At 36.7% G+C, this 24,235-nt stretch overlaps 3 non-coding genes across 3 annotated transcripts; 1 reads left to right on the forward strand and 2 right to left on the reverse strand.

Annotated features, from left to right (window-relative positions):
• Nucleotides 1-5,615: 5,615 nt before the first annotated feature.
• Nucleotides 5,616-5,687, reverse strand: Trnag-ucc (transfer RNA glycine (anticodon UCC)). Its single transcript has one exon. It is a non-coding gene; the product is annotated as a tRNA-Gly (tRNA).
• A 3,430-nt stretch (nucleotides 5,688-9,117) lies between these two features.
• Trnag-ucc (transfer RNA glycine (anticodon UCC)) lies at nucleotides 9,118-9,189 on the reverse strand. Its single transcript has one exon. It is a non-coding gene; the product is annotated as a tRNA-Gly (tRNA).
• Nucleotides 9,190-12,636: 3,447 nt separating this feature from the next.
• On the forward strand, nucleotides 12,637-12,708 carry Trnag-ucc (transfer RNA glycine (anticodon UCC)). Its single transcript has one exon. It is a non-coding gene; the product is annotated as a tRNA-Gly (tRNA).
• Nucleotides 12,709-24,235: the final 11,527 nt, after the last annotated feature.

Consider the following 24,235-nt stretch of genomic DNA (forward strand, 5'->3'; position numbering starts at 1 on the left):
ACCGCTCAAACAACCCCATTCACAACACAACTAAACTGCGCAAACCCCAGTTTGCGCAGTTATTTTGTGTCGTGAATTTGCGGCCTAAGTAAATATGATTCGTGCAATTAAGTCAAAAGGTTATGTATAAGACGAGGCTCAAAAACAACCGACGAAACGTTAAATGTTGGTATATTTTGTAATAATAATACAAGACTCGTCAAGACTAAATGAACAGTGAACTTGATATCAAATCAGATTGAATTTTTTCTATCTTATTGTCTACTGTTTCGAATAAATGTCTAATCTGTGGGTCTTTATGGGTGCAGCACTTGGAAGGTTACCTCAGCCATAACAAGAAAGCTGCAAACATTCATGAATAGATAACTTCGTAACATCCTAAGGATTTTCTGGCCAAACCGCGTATCAAATAAGGTCCTTCATAGAAGGACAGGTCCACGTAAGTGGAAATGGATTGGACATACGCTACGAAAAGATAACGACTGCATTGTAGGCTAAGCAATGCAGTGGAATCCGCTGGCTAAAGAAAGAAGAAGAGCTGGACGACAGAGAAGCACATGGTGCATGCCGTCCACAGATTTCTCTCAAAACGCACCTCCGTCCAGTTAGTTCCAGTTAGTTTTAACTACTTAGTGAACACTTTATAGGACTATTACAACATATTCGAAGCTCATGCCTGTAAGGAGCGGTTATGCCGGCTCTCGCCTTGGAGTTAAATCGTGCATAACCGAGCGTCTCATAGCCATCAGCATTAAGGCTTAATTCCGCAACATTAGCCTAACATGCCCAAACGCAACACAGAAGAGAAAGATGGCAACACCAAGGCCATGTTCTTCGAGCTCTTGAACAAAATATACAAGCAGTGTTCTAGCTACGATATTAAAATTGTCCTTGGGTTTTTAATGCTAAGATAGGAAGGAAAGACATCTTTTGTGGAATAATCGGAAAAACATCCTGAATGACAACACTACCGAGAACGGATTGAGGCTCATTGATTTTGTTGCGGGGCGAATCGTTATTATCCACAAAGAAACTAGAAGCTCTCCACATCAATCTACCGTCAACCAGATTGAATGCAATGATCGACGCTAGAAACGTTTTCAGCATCATGATTGTCCAAACTTTTCAAGCAGCTAACTTGGGTTTAGACCACTAGCTCGTAGAGGAGACCCTCTAAACTGCACCAACTAAGGAGGCATCAGCCTACTTAACATCGCTTACAAGATTTTCTCTGCGGTAGACCATCTTTTCATCGATTTCAAAGCCGCATATGACAGCATCTACATCTACAGAAACGAGCTATATAAACCAATGTCTAGTTTGTTTGCGCAAGATAACTATGGAAAATTCACGCTGCTCTATAAAGGTTAGAAACAACTGAACAGAATCTTTGGATGTCAATAAAGGTTCTAGACAAGGTGATGCGCTGTCATCCAATGTTCTTAACATCGTACTGGAAAGAATAGTGCAGAGCTCCCATGTCAACGCTAGAGGCACTCTCTTTCAAAAGTCTAGCATATGGTGATGACATCGTCATAATCGGAAGAGTTCATCGTGGTGTCAATGGGCTTTTGTGAGTATTAATACAGAGGCGGCAAATGAGGGTTAATGAGAGAAAAACAAAGTACATGCCGTCTCAAGAAAGGAAGGGGTTGGTGGATGTGTGTACTCTAAACGACTGAAATTAAGTCTCTCATTCCGCCTTCTCAATCATTGTAGCGTGTTACAGGAGGACCTTTTGATGATAAAAGGAGTCTTGTCTTGGCTCAAAGAAAAAGTGATATCAACATCTGATATCCGTATTTTCTCTGATAGCCAGGCCGCTATCAAATCTCTGGAGTCTGGACTCTGTCTCTACGAACTCTATAACAGTCCATAACTATCGATCATCTTTAATAGAAATGGCGCAACAGTTTAATATTCGCCTTTGCTGGGGCCGGGCCATAGAGACATTCCAGGTAACTGTAAGGCAGATGAACTCGCCAGGAACGGTACAGTAAAGCCCATGCTACCACGTTTGGCAAGTACTGGCATACCAATCGCTACTTGTAAGCTGCTGCTTATGCAAGACGCTGTGAAGAGGGCAGGCACCAGGTGGAACAACATCACCACGTGTCAAGTTACAAAAAACATCTGGCCAACACTGGATTTAAAACGTTCAAGGTGCTTTCTCTCTCTAAGCAGATCGCATATATGCTCGATAATAGGTGTCATAACCGAACAGACACTGCCTAATAGGAAAGCACACCACGAGACTAGGCGTATTCTCAAATGACTTTTGCAGAAGATCTATGGACGAGGAAGAGGAAGAAACGGTTCTTCATCTTCTCTCCACATGCCCTGCTTTGACTCGAAAACGCAATAATTACCTAGGAGAATTCTTCTTTAACGATCTAAACGATTTAAATGATATCGGTATTATCAGCCTCTCACGTTTCGTACGGGACTCAAGCTGGTTCCATTAAGCTTAGGAGAAAGCCTCAATATTCATGTGGTATCACAATGGGCCATTTAACTGGCCTAAGTGAGTCCGTTTCCATCTTGGACAGCCATTATAACCTAACCTAACCTTACCTCAAGAAAGGACTTACAACACCGACACGTCTCGGTCAAAACGTCACCATCGACAGACGTAACTTGGAGTTCGTTAAGGATTTCTTCTACCTAGGCTCCACTTTGAACGCAGAAAACAACACCGACCCTGAGATCAAACGAAGAATAACTCTTGCCAACCACTGTTTCTTTGGTCTAAGAAAGCAATTGAGTAGCAAAGTCCTCTTTTGAAGGACCAAAGTGTAGCTATATAAGATTCTCATCATCCCCGTCCATACGGTGCATAAGGATGGACTACGAAAAAAGCGGGTGAAAGTACATTGGGTAGTTTCGAGAGAAAAGTTCTTCGTGTGATTTTCTGTCCCGTATCCGTATGCCTAGAAGGGGAGTGGAGGAGAAGATGGACTGTGCAGCAACGTAGACTTAGTCAGAAGGGTAAAAGTCCAACGACTTAGATGGTTGGGTCACGTGGAGCGCATGAATACCGATGTTCATCCCGGAGAGTCTTAGAATCCACACGTTGCTGTATGTAGCTCGGATTATATGAAATCTCGATTTATTCGAGTTTAAATCCGTTTTGATTTTTCAACTGCCTTACCGCTTTTAATGCATTAATTCAAACATCTGTGTTTATCTTATAAGTATTGTCATATTTTTCATTGATTTCATAAAACTAACTTTACGAAGCAAACATTCACAAAGCATAAGACTTACAACCAATTAACATTAAACCAAAAGCATATCGTCAATCCGATGCTGAATTATTGTCCATTAAATAAATCCATTTCCCGCCATTAAATTCTTTGCAGTAATGTCAATGTCAATAAAAGAGTAATGTCGTCCATCAAATCAACTGTCATCACATCTTAACCATCAGTGACACCCATTCTCCTGAATCATCTCGATTGCAGCTTGCTGCAGTTGTGCAGCAGTTCACATTCACTTCACATTGCGTTCCATCAAAATTTATGCATTTGTTGTACCTGGCCTGGTCCGCCTCTTTGGCTGTGGCTGCGAATGCGAAGCACTGCTCCGGCTCGAGTTCCACTTCCATCGCATCGCATCTCCTGCAGATTGCACACACTGCACGTGATTATTATTATTATTATTGTTGTTCCCAAACAAAGACATGTTAAAGGGTTCCCTGCATCGGCATCGGCATCAGCATCAGCATCGGATCGAATTACAAGGCCGGGCCGAGCAGTCTTACAATACGAGTTGAGTATAACAACATGTCACCTGTGTAGTAAAGTGCGGTGCTCCTGTCTTCTCTTCGTTGCTTCTGTATGGACACGGATTGTATTAAACCAGTGCGGATTTCACTTAGAGAACCAAGAGATGCCATTGGAGCGACATAATGGACCAATTACCTTATCTCAGATGGTGCGTCGATTATTTATTGCCCCAGCCAGCCAGCAGTCGCAGTCGAGTGTGGCCACGAATTTTATGAGCGCTTCCAGCTCGTGATATGGGGAATTCAGAAAAGGAACCGAGCTTGGGTTTGGGTTAGGGTTCGGGATGTGTGTTCCAACATAAGGATCATCGACTACACCAATAGACACATATGGAAGCATTGTTCAAGTGTTGATTTGCTAGCTCAGAACTCAAATCCTAGATAGCACCGCTTCGCCGCCGATGCCACCGCTAAATCACAGCCGCACACAGAGTGGGTTCCTCCAAAGATACAGATCTCAAGGAAGACTTTCGATGGGGTATGGTCACATCTTGCATCTTAGATCGCAGAAGAGCAAGGAATCATCGAATCTCTGTACGCCCGCCCAGCCAATGCTTCTCAGCTCTGTGCTCATAGATTTTACTTCAAATAGCTGTCTCATAATTTCAGATCGAGTGTGTAGGCCTAGGAGACGCTATTAATCTCGGACACCACACCACCGCGCAGCCGTCGCGGTCGCTGCCACCAGTAGCCTTGCTGGCTTCTTTGGTTGTGGCATCGCACACGGTGCACGGGAGGGCTTGATTGCTGTTCTGCTGAAGCTGTAGCTTATCGGTTGCTCAGTGCATGGAGATTTCAAGATACCGCGAATCAGAGAGAGAGATCCAGGACCACCATACGCTGCCGGCCGCCACTGTAAAGCCACATCAGAGGGCGTCTTATATGTACAAAGAATCAGAACCGAAGAGTCTATCGATCGATCGAGAAGATTATCTGCTGTCTGTTTGTCCAATCGGCAACTATTCGACGACGACGACGCCGAGAATGACGACGAAAGAATGGGCCTAGATATACTTAGGTGGGTCTGGAGAGGAAGGAATGCAAAGAGCATCTCTTAGGTCCTGTATGCGCTGCCAATTATCGCCATTATTTTGCAATTGTCAAGAGATTTATTGAAAGATGAAATGAGTTAAATCGAAGGGAAAACAGACACTGCCTTGCCATAGGTTAGGTATGGTTTACGTAGGGTAAGGCAACTTCTTGCCTTGAGGTTATTTTCATGTAGATATTGTGTAGTTTAAGGACCTTAACACAAGAAACCTGTGATGTGATGGCTGTGCCTTTTTGCCATGGCAATGAATGCAATTAGCATGGAGGTTAAAATTAATTTTTCCAATTAAAATAAATCAATTTCCGTTTCGCGCGCTACGGTCTTTATGTTCTATGTACGGTAGTAATCGGTTTTCATTAATGCGCCGACAAATTGAAAAATTTACGATTTGATTCTTTCTTTCGGCTTATAGGGATTTTTATTTTTATTTTTATTTCCTTACAAAAGGATAGTGTCATTCTCATTTCGAAAAAAAAAATAAGTAAAACGATGGAGGATCCTAAAAGGATTAAACTTTAGTGGCAAAAATGCGAAGATAATTAACAATTTAAATTGATTAGAAAATGTACGCTAGAGCCTATAGAAAAAGTTTTGTGATTGATGTTTTCAGGGAGAAATCTTGTCAGAGAAAATTCCTTCAACAATAATTTAAAGAAAATGTTATTCTAACTTCATAATAGTTAGGGAAGAGGTTGATAGCTTATTAAGAATTGTTAAATTGCACGCATTAGTAAGTGAAGCTTTGATGAGTCTTAACTCCAACTTAAGCAAAAAATGTGCGTCGGCCGGGAATCGAACCCGGATCAACTGCTTGGAAGGCAACTATGCTAACCATTACACCACCGACGCAACTTACCGTTATAATTTTCAATTTTCAAAATCTCATTATTATGAAGAAAAAATATTAACTAAAGCGAGCTTTAAAATTAAAGGAGACATGAAATGAATTATTTAGTCTTAAGTGCTTGCTCTCAAACTTGAAGTTCCCTAGAATTGTATTTAAACTTTAATATTAAAAGATAAAAAATTGAGTTCAAAAACAGTATAGCTATTTGTTTTCAAAAGCAAACACAAGTGAAGAAAATTGGATTAAAAACGACGCGACGGTTGAATTTTGGTGGAGAGCTTTATTTAACTATTTCTAAAAATTCCTCTCAATGTCGAGTGAAGCACAAAATTTTAAGAAAGCGTGAAAGGGGTGAAGTTTTATCTAAATAATTCAAAACTGTGTCTTTTTCAAAAGTTAAAAGCTCTTGGGTCTTTCATTTGCTAAATATTCTAAGATGTTTTTATGCCGGTTTAACCATTGTTTTATTTTTATTATTATTAATAAACACATCTTACGTCAATACAGCGGATGTTAATGCATAAAACGTTCTGTGGTAAAATATCTTAAGTTCACTTAAGCTATTTTTAACTTCAAATAGTAAGTTATTGTAATGGGTTCGATTTTTCGAATTCAAAATGTTGACGTTTCAGGACCCTAAAGTCGAAATAAAAGATTCTTAGAGAGATGAGACATTGGACTTAAATTAATTTCATCTTTTAAAAATATTGTTTTCAACATTCAGTCAAATTTTGAGAAAAATTACAAAAAATAAGAACCTACACAAAAAGTTACTAAAAGTTAGTAAAATTTGAGGCTTAAGTAATTTTTGACACAAATATCTTTTCAAAAAGTTAAGATTATGGTTTCCAACTAATTTTATCTTATAAGAAATATTGCTTTCAAAATTCGGTAAAGTTTTGAGAAAAATTTAATTAACAGTTTTTTTTTACAAAAAATGGAAATCTTACAAAGGCTGGGATGCGACCCACACTGATAACTTCACATTACGTCTGTTAATTTGTCTTGGTTAAAAGTTTGTTAGTTTTCGTGTTGGTTAAAAAAGTTGTCAGCTGAACTATTCTTAAAAGTTTAAAAACTACCAACACTATTTTTTTATAAAGAAATAGTTTAGTTTGAAAATCAAGTTTTAGTCGAAGTCGAGATTTTTAGTCGAAAACATATTTTTACCAATTTTAGTCACAATTTTTACAAATTGGATGAATAAAATTAATTTGAGAAATAATAAGAACCGAACATCAATTATCACCAAATTTCAAACGGAAAACAATATTTTTAATTCTTGAAAAGCTATTTGTGTCGAAAGTAAATCTTACCCAGTTTTAGTATTGTTTTTTTCTCAAAATTTTACTGAATGTTGACATAAATATTGTTCGAAAAACAAAATTGGTTTGAAGCCAATATCTAAAAGTTTTGAAAGGATATTTGAGTCGAAAATCAATTTTTTACAAACTTTTATTAATTTTTATGTTAGGTTTTTTTTGTTAAAAAAACTGTCAATCCGATTTTCTCAAAAATTTACTAAATGTTGACAACAATATTTTTTAAAAGGTAAAGTAAGTTTAAGGCCAATATCGGTATCGATGAATCTCTTCTTCGTTGGATTAGAAATTTTCTTTCGAACCGTTCAAAATAAATTGGTTTGGTTCAAGTCTGAAACATATAAAATAAATGCTGGTGTGCCCCAGGGCTCCATTTTGTCTCCGACCCTTTTCCTCATTCTCATAAATGATCTCCTGTCTGCTACTGATAATCCAATACATTGTTTCACTGTCAATAGCAATCTCAGCTTTTTATATTCGTTTCCAGACTCACCATCCTCCTGTTTGGATGAGGAACTGCAATGGTAAAATATAATTAGATCTTTAAATTCCGACATACACAGCATTGTACAATGGGGAATAAAAAACCGCTTCAAAAACCAGATGCTGTCTTGTATCGTTAAAGCAAGATAAACCCTCTTTGCCACTATCTATGCGTGGCACTTGCAGCAACGAAACGGAAAATCTTGACATCCTCGGAATTTTTATCAGAAACCACCTTTTGTGGAGCGATCTCATACCCGATGTTTCCAAAAATGCCGCAAGATGTCTAGATTTTTTGAGACGTTGCAATATACAAAACCGTTATACGTCTGAAACTTTAATATATAACTCTCATCTCTGTGCTAGTTCAGTAACTTATTTAAGCCTCTTGGATAATATTCAAAAAAGGGCTTTTAAAATGATTGGTGACATTAACATTATCAACTCGTTTACGTCACTCGAACATCGACGAAAGGTTTCTTGCCTCAACCTTTTTTACCGATATTTTAACGGACTAAGCTCTAGTGAAATAGCCAGTTGCATTCCTCTCCTTAAACAATTTAACCGTAATACCCGTGCTTCTAGAAACGCCCATCAGCTTACCCTTAAGCCCAACTTCATGATGAAATGTCAAAGCATACTGAGCATCTTTCTCTTTGACACCATATCTGAAATCCCGCGTGATCTTTCAAATACTAATGCATGAAAATCCTAACCTCAAAAAAATCACACTTTATAAAAAATCTCAAATTTTTGAAGAGATATTTGTGTACAAAATTAATTTTTACCAATTTTTGTTAAATTTTCTCATAAGTTTTTTTTTTTTTTAAGAATATTGAAAACAAGATTTCTTATAAGATAAAATTAGTTAGAAGCCATAACCTCAAGTTTTTGAAAAAAAATATTTGAGTAGAAATTCAATTTTTACCAACTTAGAATAATTATTTTTTTAGGTTTTTATTTTGTATACAAAAACTTTCAATTTTATTTTTCTCAAAATTTTACCAAATGTTAAGTACGTCATTTTTCGTCGCACAAAATTGTTTTAGAGATAAAATAATTTTTTATGCGTAAGATTTTCGAGGTAACAAATATTTTGTTTTCAGTTATCTTGATTTATAAAAAATCGTTAGGAAAAATCGAGTTTACAAAAAATGAAAACCTAAAAAAACATCCATTCGACTCAAATATCTTTTAAAAATGTAAAAATAAAAAACAATCAGTTTTTTCATAAAAAATTAAAATCTACAAAATGTTAAAGGTAAAAGTGCACCTAGGCGTATACTCACTTTTTTCTAATTTTTCGAAGGTTAAATAATTTCGTGATGAATGAAATGGTATTGGCTTTACTGAAGGAACATAAAGTATTCATTAAATTCTAACTAAAAATCTTAAGCCATTCTTAACACATCCAATTAATTTATCAGCAATATTAATTTATAGAAGCTTCCATCTTTCTAAGACGAATCAGTAATTCCGAAGCCAAACCCCTTCATCAAGGTCTTCTATTTGTTTCATGTTCAGAGAAGTCTAAGACACTTAAATTGAGCTCAAATTTCTACTACTAAGTTACAGCTTTATTATTATCACAAACTTAAGTTCATAGGATGAAGTTTGGTAAAAAATGTGCGTCGGCCGGGAATCGAACCCGGATCAACTGCTTGGAAGGCAACTATGCTAACCATTACACCACCGACGCAACTTACGGTAAAATTTTGATATTTTCACAATTTCATAATATTTTTGAATTTTTAGCGTACGTTGAACGTGGAATAATTGGAAGTGTTGGTATGAAATCACTTAAAAAGGAGTAACAGCGTGTCGCCAAATAGTCTGTCTTCAGTTTTTATATCTGTCAATACCCTGCTCAACGGCTCAAGCGAATGTTTGTGTGCCATAATGCATTCATCTCACATGATTATTTTACATATTTATTATTGCATATTTGATCGTTTCCACATTCGCGTAGTACGGCTAAAAAACGAATCTCTGTATTTTACAGTAAGGCCGAAGTTAGGCTCGAGGGTATACTGATGAGCATTCCTAGAAGCGCGAGTATTGTGGTTGAACTGTTTAAGCCCCCCCTGCAACTGGCTATGTCACTAAAGCATAATCCGTTAGAATGAAGGTAAAAAAGGGTCAGACAAGAGACCTTACGACGATGTTTAAGCGAAGTTAATGAACTTATGATGATATTATTATCTATCAATTTAAATGATCTACGTTCAATACTATCCAAGAGGCTTAAGTAAGTTGCAGGAGCACCAGCCCAGATGAGATGGGAGTTATACTCAAGCTTTGGACATATGTAAGTCTTATAGATAACAGCCAGATCAGAAGAGGTGAAATATTTCTTGCATCGCCTAAAGAAACCTAAACACCTTGCGGCATATTTGGCGACATCGCGTATGTGATCATTCCACAAGAGGTGGTTGGTGACACACATACCGAGAATATCGAGGTGTTCAGTCTCATTGATGCAAGTGCCATCCATGGATAATGGCAATGGGGGTATATCTCGCTTTAACGATACAAGACAGCATTGGGTTTTCGAAGCATTAAATTCCACGCGGTTTTTTAATCCCCATTGAACAATGCTGTTTAGGTCGGAATTTAATGAGCTTATCATATTATGATGTTATGAATATGAAAAGCTAAGAGTACAATCGTCAGCGAAACAACGTATTGGATTAGAATTAGCAGACAGGAGATCATTAATAAAAATGAGAAAGAGTGTTGGAGATAGAACAGAGCTCTGGGGCATACCAGCATTTATTTTATGGTTTTCAGACTTTAATCCATCCAATACTACTTGTATTGAACGATTCGAAAGATAATTATTATTCCAATGAGAGAGAGATTCATGAAAATCGAAAGCTCGCATTTTCGATAAGAGAGCCAGATGCCAAATCCTATTAAATGCTTTTGAAATATCAAGTGCAATAATCTTACTTTCTCCAAAACGATGTAAAGGTTTACTCCACTGTTCGGTGAGATGAACCATGAGATCACCAGTGGACCTATTGCTACGAAAGCCGTATTGCAGGTCATTAAGAAACTTTCGATCTTCAAGATATTTCTTGAGCTGATAATTAATTAGCGTTTCCATGACCTTGGAAAGAAAGGACGTAAGTGCGTCGTTAGTAAGAGGATCAGAAAGATTCGCGTTTTTTGGGAATAGGCTGGACAAATTCGGTATTCCATCCGCTCGGAATGAGACTTGAGGAGTAGGACAGACGAAAAAGCTTACGCAGTGGTTTTGCCAGCACACCTCTTCAGAACAATAGCGGGGATACAATCCGGACCAGCGGATTAATGTGTGTTTAGATGTCTAAGAACTCTTGCCACCGACTCGTGCGAAAAAAAATTGGTCCCATAGAATCACTAACTCATTCAAGTACAGGCGGAGTCAAAATACTCACTGGCAGCGTAGAATTGGCGGTGAACTGTCTAGCAAAGAGATTAGCTTTCTCTAAAGAGCTAACAAAAGGAGTGTCATTGACAACAACGTAGGAACCGTAACTTTTGGTCATGTACAAATTTGGTCCGTCGAATATGGGCTTTCCTCAACGGAAACTTACCTCTTTGGCCATAATAACCTCTTTGCAGCTCTCATCGAAACATGTGATTTAGTTGGGTCTGACACTTTTAAACCTGTTCGGTATAAAAGTTATCATTCCTAGGAGAATCAAACTTTTGATTATATCAGCGCTGGCGTCAACGTCACTATCGAGGAAGCATAATGATCAGTTAAAGATCCTGAAGTAATTATTGAGACCGTCCCAGTTGGCTTTCTCGTATTGCCAAACGGTTCTCCTAGGAGCTCTTTCTATAACTGGAAAATTTGTACACGAGAAATTTGCTGATATAACACAATGGTCAGATGTGCCTGGAGGAGATAGATCACTAACATTGTACCTATCAGGGTAAGAGGTAAGAAACAACAGTGTTTTCTGCTCGACCTTCAACGTCCGATATTCGGGTGGGCTCTTTGAGTAGCTGAGTTAGGTGGTTCAACTCAGCGAAGATTTCTGTTGTCTAGCTTGAATTTTGAAGCCATGAAGATTTGTGTACATTGAAATCACCCGTAACAACGATTTCAGTACGAGGATAGGACGAAACAATTCTTTGAATGGATGGATTCTTTGCACCGTGAACACGGTGGTGTTGATGGAATTTAACAATAGCACTTAGGAATTTCATTGAAATTGGTTAAGCCGTTTCGTAGGAGTATGGCAACTAACACTGTGAAGTGAGTTATTGGAACGTCATACTAAACAAATGTAATTCAGGAAAAAAATCCAATTAACTACCTTTTCAAAAATTTGAGATTATAGCTTCAAACTAATTTTATCTTATAAGGAATGTTCTTTTAACATTTGGTACAATTTTGAGAAAAATCGAATTATCATTTTTTTCCTAAAATAAAAACGTAAACAAACGTAAAACTTGGTGAAAATTTATTTTCGACTCAAAATTTAAAGATATTGGCTTCAAACTATTTTTTTTTTCATAGAAAATTTTCGACATTCAATTAAAACCTTAACTTTTTTTCATTTGATTTTAATCTACACAAAAAAGTACGAAGATATTGACTCCAAATTAATTACATTCATCCAATTTGTATTTGTTTACATAAGAAATACATTTTTTTTTAGAAATGGTACTAAAATTGGTACAAATTGGTTTTCGACTAAAAATCTCGTTAACTAACATAGATTTTGAAATCAAACTATTTCATCATATGCAGAATATTGTTGGTAATTCAACTGAAACCTTTTGTTAACAAAAAACCAAAAACCTTCAAACCTGTTAAGCAAGACAAATCAACAGAGGGATGGGAAGTCATCAGTGTGGGTCGCGTTCTAGCCCCCTTTATTTCAATTTCCATTTAATTCATGCTCTTTATCTAAACCCACACTTACTACAGACAAGAACTGAACCTTCACAGTCTTAATTCTTTTTCTTACGTCTTTCTATAAACTTCTCTAAAACAAATTTATTTTCAATTAAGTACTCATGCACTTAATCTGCAAAGCAAGGCTTCATAACTTATTTGTCTGATCTTAAAAATAAATAAATAAAAGCTCAAACTAAGCTTAGTGAGAATTTTCCAGCAAGGGGTAGGTTTAACCCTGCATCAGTTGCGTCGGTGGTGTAATGGTTAGCATAGTTGCCTTCCAAGCAGTTGATCCGGGTTCGATTCCCGGCCGACGCACATAAGCTTTTTTGGAAAGAAGTTCTCCTGGCTCAAACTCGATATTGAATTTGTTCAACTCCGAAATCATTTAAAATCTTTAAGACTACTCTCAAACCTTAAGCTTGATGTTAACGTAGATAAATATAAAGAACTCTATCTATGTTTGCTTTTGTACGAACAACAGATAACTACCTTCATAACCTTTGTTTGTTTTTTCCCCATATATACATCCACAGCTAACATATGTACAAACCTAAGCACATAGTCATATTTAATCAGTTGAAATCCGTATTAGGGTATTTTTATGAGTGAGTATGAAAGACATACAAAAATATGTTTCCCATGCCAACTGTGAAAACACATCACAACAACTTTTCAACAGCAGCAAAACGAAGAGATTTACAAAAATGTTCTTTTTCTTTAGTTTTTATATTTTTGTCTTCATATTCTCGCATTTTCTCCTTTTTGGAAAGAAAATCCCATCTAATGATCTGGAAAACTATGAAATAACTGTGAAAGCAAAATACTGATAAAAGAGAAATAAGGCCATCCTCTGATCCGATTATTTATTTATCCTATTTCGTCCTCCTGTGTCTTCCTGCTTGTCTGACTGCCTGCCTGTTTGTTTCACTGTCTTGATGCCTGTCTGCCTTGATGCATACAAAAAACAGAAAACAGAAACACAAAAAGATTCGACGCATTGTCCGAATGCCAATCACTATATCCTTGTGTGTACTATGGTCCTGCCTGCCCTATGCAATCCTTGTGTATAACACTTAGGTATACATGTGCCATCACATAGGTCTGCTTATTGGAGTCCTTTTGTTTTAATACGGAGAGCGCATAGCAGCCTGTCAGTCTGTTCTTTCCGATGCTGTGCTGCTTGCATGCCTCGTTCAGCCTGTTTCTGAGTTTTCGGACGCAGGATGCGAACTGACGCAGGCCAAAGCTTCGGGGATCAAATTTCCCCCAAAACATGGAAAGGAAAAAAAACTGCAAATCCATTCCATCCTACCACCTCCGCCATTCCATATCTCTTATCAATGTGCAATGCAATTTTTGTAGTTTTTCCTTTTTTTGAGGAGTTCGTGTTTGTTGTCTGGGCCGGCCAGGATACAGGACAGGCCAGGCCGGCCAAGCTATGGCAAAACGAAATCCAAATCGAGGATGGTGATGATGCTTGCAGCTTTGTTTTGTCCCTTCCGATATGGCGCTGTGTTTTGATGTAGGTATGCGGACTTGGAGTGACTTCTCCCGAAATATCCCTAAAAACGTACACCCTGTGATGTGCTCCTCTTATTCGGACCAGCATGTATATATAACCAATAGCATTGGTGAGCTGCAGAATGTGTGTAAAATTGGGAGTGGCTGAATGGCCACCACCATTCGACAGATACAAAAACAACACAAAATCCTTCGGCAAGACGGAAAATTCTGGACTTTTTCTATAGTCACAGTTTTTTTTATTTCAACTTTTTTGCTGTCCTTCGAAAGTCAACTTTAGGGTTATAGGACCAGGATCAGGACCAGCTAGGAGCAGTTACAGGATATAGAACTAGCGAGTTGAGCTGAAGGAAATCTACACTAAAAACAGGACCTCAAACGAATGATTTTTTGTGTGTGCAGTTTTTTGCCAATAGATGGAGTAGGTGCTTGACACCAGATACGAGTACGAGACTCTTCTATCCCAAGGAGAAATGATATCCTCTTGCCTTAGGATGTAGGATCCGAGGATGAGTTATGCTATAATTTGGTTCTATACTCGTCGTCGTCGGTGTCGTTGTCGTCGTGTTTTCCCTGCTGGGACTTCGTTGTTTGTCTTAGTTTCCTCTTCATTTTTTTGGTTAGGTTTTTTAGAAGGGGGTTTAGGTTTACTATGAACTAGGACTAGAATATAATTGTAAAATGGGACCCGTTTGGTTTTTTTGAAGAAAAAGTTCTGTGTGTGTGTTTTGTTTTTATTTTGTTAGGTTTTATCTAAAATGGTGTCCTTGTTTGGCAGCGGCTACGACCAACAACCAACGACGACTACTATGAGAGGTTAAATGAGTCTACTCCTTAATGATACTCATTTATTTGGGTTACATATTGAGGTGGCATGTTGTCCTGTCATTTAATATTTTCTGGCTTCCATAACAACTACTTCTATATTACTATTTATATGTCTGATTCGGGTTGGTATTTTACTTTATTTAGCTGAAGAGCTTCCGACATGGACTCTCCATTCCAAAAGTTGAGCTCGAAAATGTATACCTATAGGGTTTTGTATAAACTCTCAATGTATTACCTTAGAAGAGAGTAATGAGATTCAGGAAACCAATTTGATAGCCTAGCGAATATATCTTTAGGTTTTCTTAAGCTTTTTTTTTGTAGTACCCGTGGCATGATGGTTAGTGCGTTGGACTGTCATGCAAGGGGTCTTGGGTTCAATCCCTGCCTGTGTCACCTTAATTTAAAAAAAAAAAAAATAATTTTCGCGGGTACTGCCTCTTGCGAGGAATTGACAATTCCTTCAAGAGTAATTCTTGTCATGAAAAAGTGCTTTCTCAAATTAGCCGTTCGGATTCGGCCTTAAATTGTAGGTCCCTACTATTCCTGACAACAGTACTCGCACACAGGAATGGTTGAGAGTTGTAAGTCACTAGGCCCTGGTTCACAACGGACTGTTGCGCCACCCCATTTGATTTTTTTTGATTTTCTTAAGCTTTACCTTTAGTTTAGAGACGCACGTATCTTATTTAATTATTGTTAACTTTGTATTTAAACTTATACAAAATAAATTTATTGTGTTTATTAAGTCTGATTTTTATTCCATAAACCAGTAGCAACCATACCTTTTCAAAAAAGGTCACATTTTAAATCCCCCTGTTTTATGTTTGATTTGAAAAAAAGTAAAATCCTAAATGTATTTTAGTCCACAAAACGAGCAAACAATGCTCCAATAAAGAAATAAAAAAAGTAAGTACACGCCCCAGTTGACGTTTTTTTTATTTATCTTTTTCATTTTTGCAATAATTTACAAAATAATAATTTTTAATAACATACTCTATATTGTAAAAATAGGAACAAATGTGCCTTATTAATAGACATTACATAGGCAAAACAATAAGCTTTATAAGAAATTGTACTCGTTTAAATTGGAATTAGTATTTGTTAGAAATCATCGGTATCCTGGGAATGAACACGACTTGATCTTGGGCTAAGCCGGAAAGAATTTTAGCTTTAGTCACGTTCCTCTGCATAGTTGCTATCCGTTATCTAGTACCATTGCATAATTTCGGTTTCTCATAAGTATTATTGGAACCCCAATTTTCAAGTCCAGTTTATGCGGAGGAAGTCCTGACGTATAAGAATATCAATGGCATTATCTTGATCAGACAGATTATCAATAGAAAGATTGTTGATGGGCCTGAAACATTGAGAGAATTTAGTTGTTTATGCTTGTAACAGAATTGTTTTATGGTGCTAAAATTGCTCATTCGCGTAAACAATCATCAGTTTTCTCTGAAGTTTGGGCGGCTTGCTGGTAAACATTAGCTATTAATTCATCTTGTCCAGTGACGCTAGTTGCAAATGTTGCTTCTATTAGTACTCCACCATCATTATTTAAAACATTTCAAATATCCGAAAGAGTTCTTGAAAATTGTGCTGCATTATAATCACCACCCAAATGAACGCGCATATTTGTGGTCAATCTTAAAAGTTTGACAGAAGCCTACAGACACGACGATGTTTGCCAAAAATCACTGGCGAACAGTATCACAACACCTCCCATAGGACCTTCAGCTCTAAAATTTCTAAGTGTACAGAGCTTCAGGCCCACCTTTATTTACCATAGTTGATTCGTCCCACACAACAAACGTCGTTTCTTTAAGCACTTTAGCTGGAGAGCATTGTTTCGAGATTCTACAAAATGGACACAAGCCATTTACTCAAATTACTCTTTTTAGAGTTTTATGTTACTTGACACACTTCACATTGCAAAACGAACTCTTCAACATCCGTCGGTCGTGTACCAGCTCTTATACCTTATTTACCAAGATTTTTGGTACAACAATTCGTTCACCATAAAATATGCATTCGGATTCCGTTGCTAACGAATCCCTTTTAAAAAAATAAGGTCTCACATCTATCAAAATATTATCTGACCAAACAATTATGACATATTTGTAGACCCCAGCTAACACCTTATCCCTCTTCGTTTTTTTGCTTACATTATCAAGCTTGAGTGGGAAATCAGAAATGCTTAAGGAATTAATACTATCATCCTCAACTTCAGTTCTTGCCAAAAGCGGCAACCTCGATAATACGTCTGCATTTCCCATCTTCGAAGCTTTCTTGTACTTAATAGGGTACATGGACAACATAATGGCCCAAAGATAGCTTATAGTGGTTGGTGGTCACTATAAATTGTGAAGCTTATCCCATAAATAAATTGGTGAAATTTTTTAATTGCAAAAATAATTGCTAACGCTTCCCTATGTAATTGCGAGTAGTTTCTTTCAGGCACACTAAGTGTACTAGACACAAACATCACTGGTCGTTCTTATCCGTCGATCAAATGGGACAAAACTGCACCTACCCCATATGGACTAGCATCTGCCGTAATAATAATTTGTTTTCTAGGGTCGTAGTTCGTCAAAACATCAATTGCTAGCACTAAGTCTTTACTTTTCTCAAACACATTTTTAAGATTTTCATTCCAGATCCATGGCTTGTCAACTAAAGTCAACTCATGCAAAAATGCAAGCTCACCCGACAAATTTGGAATGCACTTGTTATAATAATTGATTATTCCTAGGTATGACTTTAACTGAGTTTTATTTACTGGGTCGGGTGCTTTTAAAACTGCTTCCAACTTTTTGGTACTTGGTTTGATACCTAACGCACCAATTCAATATCCTAAGTACTCCAGCTCCTCCTTGAAAAACTCGCATTTATTCAAGTTTACCTTAACGTTAAATTCAAGAAGCCTATTTAACACCGATAATAAGTTAGTCATACAGTCTTCTCTATCTTTACCACCCACCAGCATATCATCAAAATATATATGAACCATCTCGATTACTGAACTGATTGTACATATCGGTTCAGATCGGTTCGAAGATCGACAAATGTGCATCTTGCTAACCAATTTCCGATCTCGATCTTTCTTTGCCTACTTACTCCCGACACAGACGATCCAATAGCAGCCCCGGGGCGTGAGAATAGTCCAAATATTTAATATAATACAGCATATGTAAGTTAAAAACCTATTAAGAGTTCTTAATGTACAATGCATTTCAAACTATTTTGGCTATTAATTTTTTTTAAGTGAAAATCGAATTGAATTGGGGTAATACTCCGGATGTCCACAACTGTGCGTGTACCTAAGACCTGTACATCCAGTGTAGCTATTCAAATAATTGTGTTATAATAAATATTACATAAAACGTAAGTCAAGCAAAATTTTGTTTTTAAAACACAATTAATTCATTAAAATTATTGATAGATTGACACACGGAGAAGCGATTGATAAATCAAAATCTCCGTGAGAGCCATCACGTACAGAAATTTCAAGTGATATAGGTACCCTGGTGCTTCTTTTCTATCGCCGTGGTCTAAAAAGCAAGACGTTACCTAATAGCTTTACAGCGAGTAAGGCTCAGTTGTAAAGAAGCTCCGAAGAGTGTAACAATTGCCACGTGGGGTAAGTGATAAGGATTGTGTAGGTAGGAGGAATATGTGACATGAGAGGGAAGAGGGGCTACATCTTCATTTACTTTTGGCAAGAAGTGTAGTATGGTGGCAGCAAAGACTGCTGCAGGATAAGGGTTGCCACATAGCTTTGGCTAGCACAACAAAACATCGGTTATGTTGATTTCAACTTCTTGGATTTGTGCAGAGTGAGACGATTTTAGTCTTTTCGATCGATTTTTTTCGATTTATCGTAAAGTAATTTTTGAGATTGGCACGAGTATTTTTTTATTTATTTTTGAGGGTATAATTCAGCAAGATCCCCCCATCCGACGAATAAGGCCGTGCGTCGACAAGCGTGCCACCTGCTGATATACAAGGAAAATTAAATCTTACTTCCAACCTTCACACGGACTTGCCCATTTACTCCGCATTACTGGTACTAATCTCTCCTATTCTTTCCTAACTTTGTCTCTTAATCCAAAAGGAACATTATATGCTTTACAGAAAATTGGATAAGCATCATTGACAAGATCAATTTCTGCCTTAAAGTGTTTAACCACCGATTCATTTTTTTGTGTCCTATTTTACCACAATAAAAACATTTAACACCCGTTCTACTGCTGCTTTTATACAGCGAGTTATGTGCTGTCTTTTGCTTGGTTTGCCTTGGTTTGCAATTTCGGCTGCTTTGTCTAATGTTTTTAGTACAGTTTCATTTAAGAGTCGTTTTTGAATTTTTGAGTCACTTAGCCTTCTCCAAAAAACTCTCAAATTCGCGCTCATTAGACAATTATGTCAATATTCAACTATGTAGTCACTGATATTTTCAATCAGGTTTTGTTTTCTCTTAACAAATTTAAAGCTCTCCACTAAACTGTTCTTTTCAGGCGCGAAATGTTATTTAAGCTTTTCTATCAATTTCATGTATGAATAATCAGTTTTGGCGCAATTAAAGACATCAGGATTTTATACAAATCTGGACCTCCGAGGCTTACAAGAAATGACACTTTCTTTGACTGAATTGAAATTTTATTTAACAAAAGCCACTGAAATGTCTTTTATGAAGGTTACGCTTTTACAATAAAACAAGTTGAGATCTCGGCTTGGACTAAAGTTCTTTATTTAATAAAAGAGCTTGAATTCTAAGAGAAAGAGAATGAATGTTTTATGTAGTTTACAGAAACACATCGCTCACTGAATCACAGATGAAATATACTTGCAAAAATTTCGGTTCGTCAGGGTTTTTTTTGCAAAAGCGATCCAATCAAATGATAGACCTGACCCTGAGCTTTAAATGTTGGCATAAAATATCCAAGTCTGATTTCTTTGGCACCGGATGACGTCATTTGGAAAGTAGAATTGTAAACACGAAACATATCAAGAAAATGTTTAGAATCTCGCTGAGAATGATTCAAAAGACTTTTTAATGGTTCCAGTGGATCAGCAATTTCTGCCAATAAAACTTTTTCTCCTGAACAGCGGAACCCTGGTGGTTCTTTAGGCTATTTGAATGCGTGACAGAAATTGCACTTGGTATTCATATTTCCTATCAAAACGTTAGTCAGTGATATTTGGATTTTATATGTATGGATAACAAATTATTGGCCAACAATATCGGTTGTGATATCTTCTTTCATTTAAAAAACAATGCATGACAATCCGATAAGAAGTTTCAAAGCCAAACGGTACCAAAGATTTACTCTTTTCCTTGATTTCGGTTTTATATATATAGCTTAGTATATTGATCAAGAAGTAGAAGATCATTACGAGTTATGAAACAATTTCAAATTTCGTTTAAGCATTTTAATGAGCTACACAAGATGAGTCAAAAAATTGTAAACAAATTATTTTATTTTATTGAGCTTGAGAAAACAAAACTGATCCAAAAAAAAAACACTCATACGCCTCAAGCTACTTTTCATTTTGATGATGACGACCGAAAAAAATGCACAACTTTATCACACGAATTTTCTTCTGTTTCAATATAGAACTAATAATTTAAAATTTAAAAAATTAGCAATGAAATAAGTTTGTCTTTAAAAGTTTAAATGTCATTTAATTAATCACAAAATTTGTGTTCAGTTAGTTTTTTTTTTCCAAAATTGTTTACGTTTTTGACTGTAAAATATTATTAAAACATTGAAAAAGTTTGTCCAAAAAAAAATTATTGAAATCGGTGTACTAGTTCTTGAGAAAACTTGAAAACAAAATAGTAATTCTATTGGGGGTACCCTCCTCAAGTAATAGACAAATATTTGTATTTTTTGCCAAGCCAACCCCAAAGATCTATGACCTATAACTCTATCATCAATCCTTCTTAAGACCTTAGAAACATTGATCGATATCCATTTAAGGGCAAGTATTGATACAAGACTCCTGTATAGGTCCCAACATGCCTACTGTAATGCCAAATCGGTGGAAACAGCGGTACACATACTAGTACGTAATATCTTATACTCAATCCTTCATTTTGAGTTCACTACCTATGGTTATTTTCCTTGACATCGAAGGGTCTTTTAACAATGTGGACACATCTGCAATCATATCTGCACTAACATCTCTGAATGTAGAGGGTTTGCTTGGGGAACTGAACAACTCTTCTGCAATAGGGTTTTTAAATAAGCGTGGGTAGATGTTGTGTTTAGATGTCGTGGCGTTTGCTGTGTGGCACGTAGCGCCCGCAACTAACTAACTACAGCAACTAACTTTTTATTGAGGGGTCTTTAAACAAAATATAAATTAAAACCACAATCATTCACACTTTAGAAGAAAAAAAAATTTTAAAAGAGTTTAAAATAGCTTAAGTTGTGACATTTAGAAGATCTAGGACTTCATGCTCGATCACATTTTTCTTTCTTTTTGGAATGCACCTGAGACTTGCGATGAAAGGATCAGAAGTTATCAACAGTCGATTAAAAAGATCTGTCATCGTGTGCAACCGCGATGTTTTTCTGGTGAATAGTTCCCGATATTTCCTATTCTCTTTGTTTCTTGCCTCTTGCGCTTCCTCCGAAAGTTGGCGAATTGGAAGAATGCAAGAAGCAATCACTTGTCTGCCATGAAATAATACTTTATGGACGCTTACTGGCATGTAATACCATCCATACTTCTCAAGATATAAGGTCCTAGTCCTGGTCGCACATGCTTCAAAAGCATCCAAATTAATGGGAAATCTAGAAGCTAGGGCTTCTAAAAGAATGTGAAACCATTTTAGAAGCTCTATATCAATTCCTGTTATTTCAGCCGTTTTATTTTCGTCTCGGAAGAATCGCCTTGCCGTATTGCCATCGTTCGAGTTGCCAGCTTGTTGAGTTGGCATGTCAATGCGTAAGCCAGTCTCCATTTTAAATCTTGTTTGTATGAGTTCTTTCCTGGCTTTAACCTTTTCCTTGCTTTCCTTCTCTTTGACTTGCCAAACCTTAACATCAAGCCTGTATGCTATATGAAGGATACACTCCATAAAACGAATCCAAGAATGGAGTGGACTTAACCCAAAGGACATTGAAAACGCATCCAAAGACTTTCTCGAAATAATAGTGGCATTATTCATTTCTGATGGCTTTGCACCGCATATGTAACATGTTTGTGATGACGATGTCACAGGTGATAAGGCAGTGCATACTTTGCCATCTACCATTGTTAACAAAAATATTGGTTTAATTGTAACATGAAATTCTTCCTCATGGATTTCAATAGGTGCTAATGCGTTTATTTGCTCAGCTATCAGATCAACTTCCAATTTTATCAAGTCAGCCGTTTCCTTGGCAAAAACAAGTTTTATGGGGCGACAGTATCTTGTTGACGAGGGGGCAGGATTTTGCCAAATTATGGTCTTGATACGATCTTCCTGACAAAACATTTGAATTGGAACCATAGACATGCTGAAAAGGTTTTCGTCATAACATTCTTCAGACGTGTATTTTTGTTTATATGATCTTTGCTGGGCTCCATCACATCCCCATTTAAAAATCAGAGATAATTCTTTAAGCCCTGTTTTAAAATCCTCACAATTCAACACATCTTTCTTTGCCAAACATAAACGCCTGACACTATGATCAACTAAGCTCTGAAGATCACATGTGGCAGCCGATTCTGACACAGTGTTCATATTAGGATAGCATTTCTTCTTGGATTCTTTAATTTTGTCGTATGTGGGCATTAAATTTGGAACAAATTTGTTGAGTTTCTGACGCACAATCTCATATTGATGAGTGGATAGCTGCGCATCCACAATCAATGCTAGCGATTCATCAGCAGATAAAGAAATTCGGTTAGAGGACACTTTTTTGAGTGATTTCTTTAAATTTGTACCTTAATTAAATCAAAAGTAAATAAATGTTTATGATACAATATTGAAAACAAACCTTCTTTTGGGGAACTAAGTGCCAATTTTTTAATTATAGCAGCAGTATCTCTCTTTCCAACTTTCCTCAAGTTTTTTTCATAAGCCGTTCCAATTTCTTCAAAGCTATATGAGTCCAAGAGGCTTTGCACTTTTTTTATTTTAATTTTTTCACAGCACTCTTCAAAATTTTTTTTTGGCCTTCCTACTTTTTTAATATTTGAAGTGGATGGAATTTCATCCAAAAATTTATGTGGCAGAGTTAGGGTTTCATTAAGCCAGGAAGAATTAATTCCTTCGAAAACATCCCGTTTCCTACCACATTTGGCCAACCTCTCATTAATTTTATAAGAAATCTGACTAACAGTCGGCTTAAGTGCTTTGATTGCATCCTCTGAAAATTGAATTCCATCAAAATAGCTCATAATAAATGAAAACACCGCTTCAACACGCTTTATTTTGGTTTTGGAAATCCAAACCCCAAAAATTTGTGTTTTTGTGATTTCGATAGACATTCTGAAAATTTCAAAAAACAAAACCATATGTGAAAAGCCTAAACGCACCATAAAAGTGAAACATTGACTTGTACGTACCACAAAAGACGACATTGGACACAACAAAACTAATATTAAAGTCAGAACACAACTTAGCCAAATTTTTTTTTTTTGACACCACTTCAAATGTGAAAAAAAAATATTTTCGCACCTCTTCTGCAGCACTTTAGAGCTTTAAATGATAGATAATATATCAGGCTTTCAAATACATATAGTAACTAAACCGAATAACCCGAAATACATAAAGTTTTTCTCTCATAAATACAAAAATTTACTAAAAATGCCTATTTTTTTTTATCCCAACCACCAAATAAAAATGTAAACACCCTATAAACCAAAAATTTTACTTACTTTTCAGTTCACTGATATCGTATTTAATAACACAAATCAAAAGTTTTTATAAAAAGCATACACAGGACTCACAAGAAAAAAAATACCAAAACTACTTTTGCAAGCCAATTGATAGTGAAATTATCACCAACTGCAACTTCAAGACTAATTATTTTTATTTTACATGCTTCCCACATACAATTTTTTTCTTATTCGCTTATTAGAAGGTTTAGGCTGCAAGTAAAACCTGTATTCGCATCAATTTGTGCTACTCATTTATTTAATTAAATTCCGCTAGATGAGCAAATTCTCACACTGTGCGCCGTTCTGCTGAAACCACAGGTCGTCTAGGTCCATATGGTTCAATTTGGGCCATAAGAAATGAGTTATCATCGGTATGTAGCGCTCGCTGTTGACAGTACGGTGCCCGCCTCAATAACGTCGTTTTTAAAAAAGTATGGACCAATTACGCTACCGGACCAAAATCCACACCAAACGGAAACTTTTTGAGGATGTATTATCACCTGGTTAATCTCGCGTGGGTTGGTGTCGTCCCATATTTTGCAATTTTGGTTATTTACACAGCCATTCATCCAAAAATGTGCCGCCCTAGTCACTAGACATGATTTTTCGGCTCAAA

This window comes from Eupeodes corollae, chromosome 2 (assembly GCF_945859685.1).
Source record: "Eupeodes corollae chromosome 2, idEupCoro1.1, whole genome shotgun sequence".
NCBI classification, from domain to species: domain Eukaryota; kingdom Metazoa; phylum Arthropoda; class Insecta; order Diptera; family Syrphidae; genus Eupeodes; species Eupeodes corollae.